The sequence below is a fragment of the Myotis davidii genome, unplaced genomic scaffold (genome assembly GCF_000327345.1).
Source record: "Myotis davidii unplaced genomic scaffold, ASM32734v1 scaffold623, whole genome shotgun sequence".
NCBI lineage: Eukaryota > Metazoa > Chordata > Mammalia > Chiroptera > Vespertilionidae > Myotis > Myotis davidii.
Window position 1 is genome coordinate 701,581 of NW_006294464.1, and position 15,320 is coordinate 716,900.

The 15,320-nt window shown below is 40.0% G+C and overlaps 1 protein-coding gene and 1 pseudogene across 2 annotated transcripts in view; one reads left to right on the forward strand and one right to left on the reverse strand.

Annotated features, from left to right (window-relative positions):
- Positions 1-15,320, reverse strand: part of FARS2 (phenylalanyl-tRNA synthetase 2, mitochondrial) — a 584,045-nt gene that overhangs the window by 499,042 nt on the left and 69,683 nt on the right. The window lies entirely within an intron of this gene.
- Positions 8,775-15,320, forward strand: part of LOC102755763 — a 10,190-nt pseudogene continuing 3,644 nt past the window's right edge.

Consider the following 15,320-nt stretch of genomic DNA (forward strand, 5'->3'; position numbering starts at 1 on the left):
CTAGTATAATAACTATGTATGGTGTTAGATGGTACGGGATTTATTGAGATGATCACTTTGTAAGTTATATAAATGTCCAATCACTGGGTTATGCACCTGAAATTATATCATACCTCAACTCTAATTGAAAAATAAAAACAGAATTATTTTAAAAATTTAATGATACTATAGTGGCTCCCAATAGAAAAGTTTAAAGAAAAACAATAATTTTTGGTAGGTTTTAGAGAAGATGGAAGCCATCACTTATAAAATAGTAGAAATAATCCACAACAATCCAAATTAATAACACAGAAGTTTAGTCAGATGAAGAGAAATGCAGACAAAAAAATCGAACTCCCATCATTACCTCTGGAAGCATTTCTAAAACTTTCTTTGGACACAAGTTTTTCTCTTGAAAATATCAATAAAAAAAAAAAACAGAGGAAGACAAATCCTGCTTGGGCAGACACTGAGAGGGGTTCAGTGCCATAAGTCATGTCTCCAGCAGCCCCACGGAATGAGGGCTGTCACCACGACCACCCTAGTCCCCCTCAGCAAGAAGAATCCTCAGTGATGTTTAGCTACTTTCCCCCCCACATAACTCCCCTCCTTCCAGTTCCCACCGCACCCTCCACCTTCACTCCCCACCCACTGTCCTCATCCATAGGTGCACGATTTTTGTCCAGTCTCTTCCCACACTTCCCACACCCCTTTCCTCCACAAGAATAGTCAGTCCTGAGCTAGGGAGATGAATGCTGAAGGGAGTTAAGTAGCTTGTTGACATCAGAGACCAGGTGATTGGCAGAGCTTGTGTCCTAAGCTGTGCTCTCAACCTCAGTGCTCTGCTTCTTCTTTCAGGGCCCCAGCAGGCATTTTGGCTAAAATAAATTGTAATGATATTGTCTCTAAAATGCTATTGTTATTTGTTGTGTTAGTATCATTGTTATACTATCTGCTCAAGGAAATAAGTCCTATATTCCCTAAAACAAGTATATATTTGAATTATTCAAATTATTAATCACCTCCCACAATCTATCATTAAAAGTAACTGAGGCCGAAACCAGTTTGGCTCAGTGGATAGAGCGTCGGCCTGCAGACTGAAGGGTCCCGGGTTCGATTCCGGTCAGGGGCATGTACCTGGGTTGCGCGCACTTCCCCAGTGGGGGATGTGCAGGAGGCAGCTGATCGATGTTTCTCTCTCATCGATGTTTCTCACTCTCTATTTCTATCTCTCTCCTTTCCACTCTGCAAAAAATCAATAAAATATATTTAAAAAATAAATAAAACTGAGAAAACGATATTAAATGCTTACCCATTAAAATGTTTTTATTTCTTTATTTGTATTGAATCATCTCTCCTCCCCATTAACACAGAAGAGGGAGAAGAGTAGTGGGGCTGAGGGAGGGAGATGGTGGGGAGGGCGAGGGGGGTAGCCAAGGGGGCTCCAGGAAAACAGTCCAGTCTCTGAAGTTTCATCAGGTGTAGGTGAAGGGATGACCTCTCCCCTTATTTCCCAGGGGTTCCTGACAATCCCATAAACTGAAGCTTCAGTTATTCTGGTCATATGCTTTTTATTATTATTATTAAGGTATTACATTTGTGTCCTTATCTCCCCCATTGCCCCCCAACCCCCTCACTCATGCCCTCACCCCCCTGTTGTCTGTGTCCATTGGTTAGGCTTGTATGCATGCATACAAGTCCTTTGGTTGATCTCTCCCCCTTACCCCCACCCTTCCCTACCTTCTCTCTGAGGTTTGATGGTCTGAAAGATGCTTCTCTGTCTCTGGATCTGTTTTTGTTCATAAGTTTATGTTGTTCATTATTTTCCATAAATGAGTGAGATCATATACTTTTGAATGTGATGAACGTGTCAGAGAGCTTCTTAATTTAAACCCCATGGAAAGACCCATAGCAGTCTCTACTCCATCTTCCACTGAACAAGGTCCTCTGAGCTGGCCAGGCCACGCACATACAATTGAGAGAAATTAGATCTACCTGAGGCTTCACCACCATTACTGGTATTGTGGGTACAGGAGGAGACCACAGGGCCATGGTAGAGGGCTGTGCTTGGATGGCAGTGTTTGTCTCCAGGCCAGAAAAGGTATTTATAATAACTTTGCTGTTCTACTGGCCTTCCACCCTGACTCCTTCGTGGTCCTCATGCCACTGATTTTCTGTGTTAAGAGAACAAAGTAAAGGTGGGAATGGCAATACTCCACAAGTTGGGTTGACAGAGACCTTAGACTGTCTCTCAGGATGGGAAAGGACTGCAATTGTTGGTGGGATTAGTTGTAAGTAGAAATTCATGGTGACAGAGTAGCCCTCCAGCTGGGGTGCTTGCAACGCTCAAGCCAATAGGTGGTCGTTACTTTGTCAAGCATCAGCCCATTAATGAGTCATGGCTCTCTTCTCACTTGTAGCCCAGGCACAGCATTGACTCAGTCTATTGAGGGTCTTGATAGTCAGGGAGTGGCTATATGTCAGGTTTCAGTTTCTTTTCAGAGTCCATGTTTATCCATGGGTCCTTCATGGTTTCCTCTAATATGCACTTCTCACTAGGGTTGGGGATACGGAATTTCTTAAGCAGGTTTTCACTCTCTATGGATATGAGGAAAGAAACATTGTTTATTCTGCATTCTTCTTCCTCAAAAGACAGAGATCAGGTAACCATCATAAAAAAAGGAACTCCAAGGCCCCATAAATCCACCAAGGGTCCAACGTAATTATGGCTCTGGAAGAGTCCCAGGGTACAGTAGATATGGTTCTGCAACAGAAGGTATTCCATTTACTGACAATGGTGAATTCATTCCTGAAGCCAAAGTCTGCAACACTGACATTAAGGTCAACATCAAAAAGTTCTCTGGCTTTGGGTCTCTGTGGACAATACCCTCTGATGGCGGTACTACACAGCAGAAACTATCTGGTGGAATTTGCCACAAGCCTCTTTCTCATTCATGTAGCTATTGTCCTGGAGGTCTCTCTTCCACTAGCATACACCATGATCAGAGTGTTTCCTGGGTCTGGATCAGCCGTGGGCAAACTACGGCCCGCGGGCCGGATCCAGCCCAATTGAAATGAATAAAACTATTGAAAAAAAAAGGCCGTACCCGTTTATGTAATGATGTTTACTTTGAATTTATATTAGTTCACACAAACACTCCATCCATGCTTTTGTTCCAGCCCTCCGGTCCAGTTTAAGAACCCATTGTGGCCCTCGAGTCAAAAAGTTTGCCCACCCCTGATCTAGATCATCTCAAATAGTTTCACAATGTTAGGGTAATGCGATTCAAGGTCTATGTGCTTTGGACTTCAAGGAATAGTCCCTGGAAGCTGGAAAAGCTATACTGCTCTTATTAAATACCTTCACAGTGACCTCTGTCCCAGTCATAATGTACCCAGCCATCACGTGGTGAAGCTGCCCTGGCCAATAGTCTCGAGGAGCCAGAAACTGTCAATATGGGTCTCCTCCTCAGGAGAGATGGCCATAGGCCCAAGCAGCACAGTGACCTGCAATAACACTAATTTTTTTTTTTTAAATTGTTTTAAATATATTTTATTGATTTTTTACAGAGAGGAAGGGAGAGGGATAGAGAGTTAGAAACATCGATGAGCAAGAAACATCGATCAGCTGCCTCCTGCACCTGCAAGCCCCCCACTGGGGATGTGCCCGCAGCCAAGGTACATGCCCTTGACCGGAATCGAACCTGGGCCCTTGAGTGTGCAGGCCGATGCTCTATCCACTGAGCCAAACCGGCTAGGGCTAATTTTTAAAATTATATGATAAAAATATAAAGAAGAAAAAATTTTAAAATAAATAGCAAAAGGGAAAAAATGGGTCTCAGAATAAAACTGCCAAAAAATTACTCAAAAATAAAAAATGAGAAAAACAGAAAAAATGAGATAATAATGATAGAATAAAAAAATATATAAAAATAAATAAATAAATGAGGACAAAATAAAGTAAAAGAAGAAAATTTAAATTAGTAAAAAATAAGAAAAAACAGTAAAGGAAAAAATAACAAACAAGAAAGACAAAAAGCCAACTGTGGTCAAAGTCCCTTAAGTCACCAAAAATCAAGTTTCCTCAATAATAGGACCAAACACTGGGGACTCAGCCAGGGACTTATACTGGTGCTTGGAATTCCCATTCCTAATGAGGTCATAGCAAGAAGTACACCAACATGGCTGGTGTTTTTCTCACTTTTTTGTTTCAAGAACACTTTATTATTTTTATAGGGGAAGGGAAATACTTGGAAAAAACTTTTTATTTATGGGCGTGATAGCAATCTATATTTACCTTATTAAATACCTTATTTAAAACATAGAGGATGCCTCGGTGGCCTTTTCATTTCTAGTTTGAAAAACTGTAAATTTTTTTTTTTTTTTTTTTTTTTTTGCTTTTTAAGAGCTCATAATGTCTACACAATATGACCAATTCCTTTTTCTTTCAGCTCTATCTCAAAATGATGCCAAAGTTAACTGGGCGAATGATACTATAACAAAAACGTTCTGTTGTATAACATATAGTAAAGTGCATTATTAACATCTATGAACTCAAGGAGAGATGGCTTTCATCAGATTTTCATTTCTTATTTGCAGTTTTGCCCAGAGTCTTTGAAGGAGATTCCTCTCTTCCATGGGCCAGAGAACTCACTAGGTTCTTTTCAGTTATCTTTAAATGTACAGGTTGCAGTTGCAGGTTGAGAAGGCTACTCTTTCTTTTTTTAAACCAACAGGAAAGCCATCATACTGTGTCTGTAATAGGTTGTGGCACGGGTGCTGCATGCTTGGCATGGCACCAATTCCTCATGGGGAAAAATCCAGAAGTCCATTTATTCTCTAACACTCTTTTTTCCTTTTTCCCTTATCAGCAAAAAAGTTTTATTCCTTTAAAGAACAAACCATTTAAACTACATCCAAGGCCTTAACTTATAGACACAAACGAAAGTAGCCATTTAAAAAATTAAATATTGAGGTACAAGGCATACATTGGGGAAAATGCTTCACCGTCTGAAGCTTACAATAAATTTTGCTTCATCGACAGCTGAGTTCTACTAGCGCTTGGGTGTGGTTTGAGGTGAGAATAGCTACAGAACCGAAGAAGAACAGCTATTTTCTACAAGTACTGATGCATTCTAGAATGCATTGGTAGGGATATATTTTGATGGTGAAGGGAAAATGGGGGGAAAAACTAATAGAGCATTACGTGGTCTTGCAGAGGACCCCAGCAGAAAAGCAGACTTCTCCTTGCTCACACTCAGTGATTTCTCAGTAGACCTTGGCTGCGTCCTGCAGCAGCGAGGCCTCTGCACTGGTGCCATGGTTCACTGGAAATGGCATTTGTCCATCAAGTTCCTAGAGGTTGCAATCCATGTTGTTATACAGAATAAAATGAGAGTTCACTTTTTCATCTACCCAACACTGGCTTTCCTGCACCAGGCTTCATGGGCTGCCTGAATGGCCTCATTCTTTTCCAAGCATTTTGCTGTCTTCAGGGGATAACTTCTCAATTTCTGAAAAAAAGCTTTCAGGACTGACCCATTCGCAAATTCCAGTTTATCTTCATTACTGTGTGTCTAAGTCTGATGGCACCACAGGAACTCCCAATGGTCTACTTCATAAAGTACACTTTAGGACTGACTTACTGTCCCTCAGTTCTTCAGTCTGTTTTTTCCTGAAGTTCTCATGCTGGGCCTCCCCTTCCAGCCCCAGAACATCCACAAAGCACCACTGGCCAGCAGCCCCCAAATGGGCTGGCACTTTGTTCAGCACCTGGGGTTAATTTTCATCAGTTTGAGCTGTACCTTCATGAACCACAGAAGAAACCACAACCCACAGATGAGGAGAAACCTCATTTCTTTATATGGATCCAAGTTCCTGACCTATATCATTTCCCTTCTCCACGAAGAACTTACTAAACATTTCTTACCAGGCTGATCTACTGGTAACAAGTTCCCTCAATTTTTGTTAGTCTGAGAAAGCCTTTATTTGTCCTTCACTTTTGAAGGATAATTTTGCTAAATACAAAATTCTAGGCTGGTTGTTTTTGTTGTTGCTTTTCCTTGCTGACGTAGTTTCTTTAAAAAAATCTTATTTTTTTATTCTTGTGCTTTTAAGGAAAGGTGTTTATTTCTTCTGGCTTTCTTCAAGTTGTTCTCTTTCTCTTTGCTTTTCTACAGGTTTAATTTCATATATCTATGAGTAGATGTTTTGAAATTTGCCTACATAATGTTCTCTGAGCTACCTGGATTTGTGCTTTGATGTTGTCACATCAAACTTCTCAGCCATTATTACTTCAAACATTTCTTCTTTCCCTTTTTCTGTTTCTTCTTTTAGTATTCCCATTTACCTGTATATTACATCTTTTGTAACTGTCTTACAGTTCTTATTTTGTTCTAGTTTCGTCATTTTTTTTTCTTTCCTTTACTTTTCAGTTTCGGAAGTTTCTAATGACCTATCTGCCAGCTCACAAACTGTTTCCTTGGCCAGTCCAGATTACTGATGAGACAAAAACCATTCTTCACTTCTGTTACAGTGTGTTTTATTTCTAGCATTAACTTTTTATTCTTTCCAGAGTTTTCATCCCTCTGCTTGAACCTAACTATTTTTTTATTTTGTTCACCTTTGACATTATAGCCCTTAGCATATTAACCATATTTATTTTAAATGCCTGGTCTGATAATTCAAAAATCTCTACCATATCTGACTCTGGTTCGGATGCTTCATTTGTCACTTGAAATTGTTTTGCCTTTTAGCATGCCTTATAATGTTTGTTTATGAAAGCCAGACATGATGTACTGTGTAAAAGGAATATAAGTAAGCCTTTAGTGTGAGGTTTTATGTTTATTTGGCTAGGAATTAGGCTGTGTTTGCTGTCTGCTGTGGATATCAGAAGCTAAAATTTCCTCTACTATCCTTGTTTATGCCTTCCCTGTTGCATTTGACTTTCCTTTTAATAGGGTCTGAGCCTTGCAGTTCTTTTAGCTGTAATCCCGTGTCATTATCCAGGAGCCTGACTCATGTGGTGGTAAAGTTTAGGGGAGGGGAAGCCCTCTACTGTGCTATGATTAGGTCTCGGTGTTTTAGTGAGCCTGGGCCACTGGCCTGAAGCTCTCACAAGTGTTGGCTTTCTTTTCCTCCCTTAGGTGAGACCAAAAGTCTAAAGGGAGCTGTATTTCTCATCCCAAGTCAGTCAGATTCTGATGAATCCCAAGTCTGTTAAGCTTTGGTAAATTAATTTAAGGGCTGGCTTTTATTAAGGAGAACAATGTTTTGGATACATTTTTAAATGGTTACTTTCCCCCTCCCACTGCCAGAAAAAGGAGAGGGTTTTTCTGAGTCTCTGGTGGGACTCCTGAAAGTAAGATTCATGAAAGCATAGAGCCTCTCCATGCCCTCCAATACTGGGCCCTGGGAGTTTTTGCCGGGAGCCGGTCCATCCTTGCTGTTTCAAGGGACCTGGCATATATGGCATACTGTTCTTAATATGTTTGGTCACCTTCTTGGCACTATGTGTTTTAACCAAGGTCACCTCTCTGAGTAAGGTTGTTTCCCCAGGTAGGGATTTTCCCCTGAAGTTAGGGAGGGAATAAAACCTCAACTACCAGTCGGGTAATTAATCACTTTAACTACGAACAATCATGCTTAAGTACATAATCTTTACTCCCTGGAAACCTAGACAGAACCTGGCTGAAGAACCTGGCTACAGAATCTGGCGACCAAACCTGGCTGGAGAACCTAACGAGAAAACATGGCTACAGAACCTGGCTGGAGAACCTGGAGAACGTGGCTGGAGAACCTAGCAAGAAAACATGGACACAGAACTTGACTGGAGATTGTGGCTAGAGATCCTGGCAAGGCTGCTGATCAACTAAACGCTGTCTCCGTTTCATTCCTTCTTCGTTGACTCCGTCCACACCTTTGGGGACCCCTGGACCTGCTGGGGTTGGACCCCAGCAAGTTTTTAACTCTCAAGCTTGTGCACACCAAGTCTCCAGCAACTTACCTATTACAATTTAACTGTTCCTACCAGTCCTGGTGGTATGTATTGGGGCAGGGAAAGGGGGATTCTGCTCCTAGACTTTTGCTTCTGGTAAACTGTGATTCTTGGAATCCCTTCTCTCTCCATTTCAAGGTACAGCAATTAACCTGGTGACCTCAGTTCTCATGCATCTAAGAAGAATTATTGATTATCAATTTGTTGAGCTTATTTTCTTATTGTGAAGACAAGAGTGTAAACTTCCAGGCTCTTTACATAATGGCCTGTGAAATTTTCAAAAATAATGTATTGTTTTGTGGTTTTACAATCTTATTCATAATATTCAAACCTTCAAAAATCTATGTTTAATTAAACTGTTTTGTTTATAGCATGCTATCTGAGAGTACTATTTACACACAGGAAAAATACACTCAGCACAGACAAGTGTTTGGAGAAGTAGCTAATCCAGGGGTGGGCAAACTTTTTGACTCGAGGGCCACAATGGGTTCTTAAACTGGACTGGAGGGCCGGAACAAAAGCATGGATGGAGTGTTTGTGTGAACTAATATAAATTCAAAGTAAACATCATTACATAAAAGGGTACGGTCTTTTTTTTTTTTTTTTTAGTTTTATTCATTTCAAACGGGCCGGATCCAGCCCGCGGGCCGTAGTTTGCCCACGGCTGAGCTAATCCATCCTATAGTGCCACTTACCCTAGATGAATCTTGAGCTGTACTTCTGATATTTAAAAATCTCTCAAGCTATTTTGATTACAATGGTCTTTTCTTATAATTTCTAAAATCAGATGTCAGCCAACATGAATATGGCTCCATTAGTCAGGTAAGACTGCCAATTAAGCATCTGGATAACCACCAGCATCCCTCTCCATAATGAGGCCCTAATAAGAAGACAGAGTGAGCACCAACAGTATATGCTGCTTTACTTCTTATCCACAACTCATTTGTTGAAGCCACGCAAGGTGGCAGGAGGGAAACTATGCCATTTAAATAAAGCAGTCTCCTATGTGGTCTTCTATTATAGTCATTTACCTCTGCACATGCACTGATAACCAGTTTAGCATAAATGTGTTAGGCATTCTGGTACCCTCTGTTCCCCTCTTCTCCAAAAATCAATCTATTCTTTAGAAATAAAACAAATTTTTTTCAAAATAATATACTGCCAACAGTAGATACCGATGCTTTGGGAAATACATGTTTTATTGCTGCTACATTATTCTTTCTTTGAAAGATAAGGAAGAGATAATACTTCCCTGCAAATATTTAATGTTAAGGTCTAACTATTTTTCAGATTGTGAGTTGGTTTTCCTTATCAACTTGTATTTTAATAATTTCTCTTTGCTCCTTTATCTCACCATCAAATGAACTTCCAATCTACCTCTATGATTTTGGGCTTCAAAACTTACTCATTTACCTAAGTAAATTAGACTGAATTTCATTACATACTAGAACCATATTCATATCAAGAGACCAAAATTTCACTAGGGCTTGATTTCATCATGCAGGCACAGCATGCAAGAAAACAGACGGGACAACTTCTACAAAACCTACAGTAATGGGAAATGGTCAGACAGCACATATGTAAAAGATTCTACTTGTCTTATTAGCATTATCTCAGGAGTCTTAATCATTACTAATGCTTGTCCAAGATTATATAATACCCAGGTAGAGTGTTCCTTATTTCAAAAATATCATTCCTGAAAGCCAAGTCATTTAAATAAACATAGAAACCTTGTATTACAAAAGATTCCTAAAGTACATCTTTTCACAAAGCCAAGAATTCATTAGCAAAATCATCATCCAATTACCTCCATCCCAAATTTACCTGCTTTTCATTTAAAATTGTTATATATTGGATTTTCTTAAAATAGAGCACAACTTAACTTTTGTTATATAGATCGTATTTCTTTCTCAAAAAACTCCAGATTGCTATATAAAATATGCCTCACAATTTCTCCACAAAAATTTCATATAAAAGTCATATAAATTCTCAATTCAATTATATGAAAACTGTATTTCCCCAACTAGCCATTCTTCTTGACAAAAGGGAAGTGAAGCTCTTTAGATGCTGCCAGGACTTTCATGGAGCACAAGTCTGGGGAGAATCCCCCTTCAGTAGATCTCTTATGAGAATGAAATATATAAAGATGATTAATCCTTAGAGAAAAAACAGCCAATCAAACTGAGGAAGAACAAGATACAAACTCTATCTGAGGAGAAATCAGACTTTTTGGAAGGAGAAACCATCAGAGCTGGTGATCCCTGCTGAAAACCAGAAACCACCCACCTTTCCCCCATGTGATCCCTCCTCTCCCTGATCCCATTCACCCAGTCCAGCTGGTCACTGGCCTCCAACCCACTGCATCCTTTACAAGTTCTTTTAAATCCATCCCGTCAGTATCTCAGGGATCCATATGTTGTAGGCGGCAGGAACTGCACCAGGTATCTGACCAGTTGGGTCAGACCAGACCTAGGTCTCACAACCTCAGTACTTGAGTTCTGGATAAGAAAAAAATTCAGAGGCAAGACTCAAACTCACTAGAGAAGATTTATCAAGCAAGCAAAGAGAAAGCACACTTGAACAGAGAGTACACCAAAGAGAAATTTGGAGCTGGTGGCTCAAAGAGCTGCCCTGAAAAATGGGCTAGGGCTCCTTTTAACACCTTGCAGGGGGCCGAAGGTGTAACTATTTTCTTCTTCAAACTGACCTATTGGGATCTGCCAGTTGTCTTCTGTCCTTGTATGGAAGTTAGATGGGGCTTTCCTCCAGCCCCCTTGGTCTCCTCTAAAGTGGGGGTAGGGTGGGGGGAGGGGGTCTACCACATGGTTTAACCACATGCCAGAGGAGAAACGGTCAGGAGAATCTGACCTGTGATTGGAGGCATTCTAAGATGCAGAGGGGGTCTTGCAGGTGAAGTTTTGATTAAAAATACTTATCTCTAATACTTGCTCTACCAGTTCTTTTCATTGCTAGGTATCTGGACATTCTACACTGGTGAACTTCTGCAATTGGCCTATAGTCCTTGCCCTGCTCATGTCTAACTGCCTACCACACATCTACCTCTTTTCATTACCAACTCCTTCCTTTCATCAGGCCACCTTTATCTAGGGAGGCCCCTTAACTGTTTCACTGCCTCCGATCTTAACCTCCCAATCCATTTCCTCCCAAACAACCAGCAAGATCTTCCAAATTTACAAATCTAATCAAGTCACTCTACTGTTAAAAATACTTCAGTGGCTCCCCAATACCAAAAATGTTTTTATGGATAAAATCCATATGTCTCAGCATAATTATAACATCTTCATAAATTTATTGGAGGTTCCCAAATTTTGTTACACCTTGAAATCTGAGAAGCTTTATAATTCCCAATGCCCTGGCACACTCATATCAGTTAGTCACAAAAAGCAAACTATAGTACTACCAATAATTTAGGAATTAACTGGGTAACCAGCACTAGCTGATGGCAATCTCTTTTTTGCACAGCTAAAAATGTCAAATCCTGCTCACACTGCTCAGTAAACAGGCAATCGGGGACCTGGATGAAGGACTTTGTGGCATATTCCAGCCAAGGAATTTGTCTAGCATTATAGTTCCCAGACAAGAGGAGGATGAACTCCCAACATGGGATTTAGGTGACCCTTTAATAAACCATTATCCATATAGATAATGCTGAGGATCGTTTTAGGGGGCTGTTAGTTTGTATTTTGCTGATAAATCTGCTTTGCAGTCTCAATACTTTACACACACACACACACACACACACAAACTTTCCCACCCTGAATCCCCAAATCTGGGTTAGAGGCCATGCCTATGGCACTCTGGCAACTTGTACTTCCCCTAATATGCCAATGAATACAAGGTCTGCCTACTGACCTAATGGTAGCCCCATTTAAACACCAAGTTCTCTGGCAGCAGGGACATGTCCTCCTTGGTGACCACACATCCCCAAGAGGAAGCACCAGGCAGAAGCTCCTTAAAAAGGGCTGTGTCTTCCTTGTTCAACACTGATCTCCAACACTTACAGCACTTGCACATGTCACCACTCAAATTTTTATTCGAGTCCAGGTTAGACCCCTTAAAACTGATAAATCAATAGTTGACACTGTGGTATAGAGATGGTTCTTTAAGAAATAACAGCCTAGGAGAAAAAGCCTCACACTTTATAGCACATCCTGGGAATAACCCTACTTTTTAAAACCCTCTTCAATGAGCACATTCCAGCAGCTATAGAAATGAGCTAAATCTTTAAGTTTTGATATTCCCTTGGTTCTTCCTGCTGTCTTACTCAAATATTCTGTATCACTGTTAATGTATTTCTAGGCTGGCAATATTGTCCTCAAATGTCAAGCAGTAAGTCCTCGGATAATAAAGACAATTCCCAGTCTACTTCTGAAATACACACAAAAACTACACAAAAATAAGCTGTGAGACTTATTACAGATTAATAGTAAGTAAAGCCCAGAAGAAATTCATACTGAATTCTTTATACTTTAATTTCTGGGGGAAAAATGAGTGCTGTGAATGAAACTGCCATCCTTTTGAATTAAAGGAGCATTCAGAAGGATTACAGCTTCATTCATAATCTAAATGGCTTCCAAAAGATGGTCCCAAGTTATTTGCTTGTTTCTAATTATCCACAAGTTTCAGACATTGCACACATCTAAAAAGCTCATTAAAAGTCAAAGAGTTTTATGTACCTAAATTGGGGATTGTGGATAAATATATGTGTACTGCATAAACCCATAAATATTCAGAAGATCCTATGATGTATGGAAAGTTATTTAAACTAACTTTACCCCAAAACAAATCTACAGTAGGTAAATTCATGAGGAGGAGCAGAGTTTGCCACCACAAAATAGTCCTCTTTAGGATACTGATTATTTAAAGCTGGTTATTTTTAAGAAACAAAAATCGGGAAGAACTGTTAATCTTCCTCTATTTAAAAGAATTTAGATAGAGGACTTGCTCCAGAAATGGAGCTATCGTAGATAACTAAATTTTAATGTGAACTAAGTGTGGCAAACAGAGTAGCAAGAAGTCTACCTGCAAAATCTCTACTCTGTGCATATGGGTCATAATGAGAGTTTTAATAGGATTATGATTATGGCAAATACACACTCAAATCACACCATAGCTAACAATGAACATTCTTCCTTTGAAGTTAAACACACACACACACACATTTATATTCAAACTTGGAGATAACACAAAGCTGTAACTTTGTATGGAATTGAATCTTGATCCTGCACGATCTCTTTGCACTCAGTACAAATGTCTAGGCTTTCATTGTGCTGGACTCCAGTCTGACCATTGCATCAAGGTGACAATCTCTAAACATTTCTATGTATCTATAAGAGAGGGAAAATGTGGGCATATATTAAACAACAACAACACTCCAAATATATACATCTGTTGAGGGCCTGGGGGATGGGAGCAGCAAAACAAGTGCCCCAAATTTTCCCAACAAAGTGTAGTGGAAAGAACACTAGGTCAGTAACCTAGAGACCCAGATCTGAGTTCCCAATCATCAGCCACTGCCTGTGTAACCTTAGGGAAGACACTCTTAATGGGCTCAGTTTCTTCATTTGTCAAAAAAGAATATCCCATTAGATCAGCGGTTCTCAACCTGTGGGTCGCGACCCCTTTGGCGGTCGAAAGACCCTTTCACAGGGGTCGCCTAAGGCCATCCTGCATATCAGATATTTACATTATGATTCATAACAGCAGCAAAATTACAGTTATGAAGTAGCAACGAAAATAATTTTATGGTTGGGGGTCACAACATGAGGAACTGTATTTAAAGGGCCAGAAAGTTGAGAACCACTCCATTAGATGATCTGGGAGGTAATATATGAGTCAAGAGTCTTTTCTGGCATTACCTCTTCTAAATTTCTCAGGTGAAATTTCCTCTTTTTCTACCCCTGTGAAGCCTGCTTTAGGTTTTACACACGAGCGCAAGAATTGTGGGATCCTATTATTTACCCACAGGGCTTTGATAGAACACCTGGGACCAGGAGGATAAAGTATGACTTTTCCTCATTCATTCATTCCTTCATTCAGAAGACACAAAACCACCATTTACATAACACACAAAACAATGTGCCAACCACTTTAGGAGACAGGTACAAAAATTATTTTAAAATAATAAATAAATAAATAAATAAAAGGTATAGTCCCTACTTTAAAGTACTTGACATATTACAATCCAATGGGCTCTATAAAAAAATTGATGAAAATTGCAATGGCAAAGATCTGGAATTGCTAATTAATCAGTACTGTTCGCACTGAGCCTAGATGGGACATCAAAATCCTTCTCGACACAAGCACTCCATTCAGCAGGTAAGATTATTTTTGCTGCAGAGGTTAGGCATGCTGAGCAGAGGCCCAGGTTTTCTTTCCAGTGCTTCCAGCCTGCCTGTCCTAACAACCTCCTCCATCCCCATTCCTCTGCAAAACCTTAGATATTCATGAGAAGTAGAAGGTCACTAAGAACTAGGTCACAATGGATGAATGATCTCATAAATTCATGTTTGCCAACTTTTAAAAATTTCAAATTCCAAGGAAATAGTAAATATATATAACTTGGTTTATTTCATTTCTACCACACTGCTATATGAAACACTGAAATGGATTACTATTATATTGGCATTGTATATTCCTATTAGCAAAAATAATGCAGAGTATCATTGATGTTTAAATCAATACACATATGAACAAGCCATTCTGCAAACACACATACACCCCTTCTGGACCCCTCTTACTGTGAGAGGCTGCATCCCTAACCCTAGCTGGCCATCTGCAAAACAATGACTTACTTAATGAGAGCATTATAAATTGGTTTCACTGTTCTGGAAAGCAATCTGGCAATGTTTTAAAAGCCATAAAATTTTTCATACTCTTTGATCTGGTAATGACACACCTGGGATTTTATCATAAGAAACTAATTCAATATATGGAAATAGCTACATGCACAAAGATATGCTTCCCAATCCTATCTAATAAAAGAGAAACATGGTAATTAGCATATGACCACTACCCTTCCCATTGGCTAATCAGGGAGATATGCAAATTAACTGCCAGCCAAGATGGTGGCTGGCAGCCAGGCAGCTAGAAGCGAACATGAGGCTTGCTTGCTTCAGTGACGGAGGACTCCAACATTCCCTGCCTGCCTTGCTGGCCTCTGAGCTTGCAGTTTGAAACATTGTAACAAATATAGAAGCTAAACAAAACCCCAGAAACCTGCTTTCAGCCAGCCGGGATCTCAGAGCTGGAGTAAACAGTGTTTCAATTATAGAACCCAAACAAACCAGATACCTGCTTTCAGCAGCAGAGGCCTCAGAGCTGG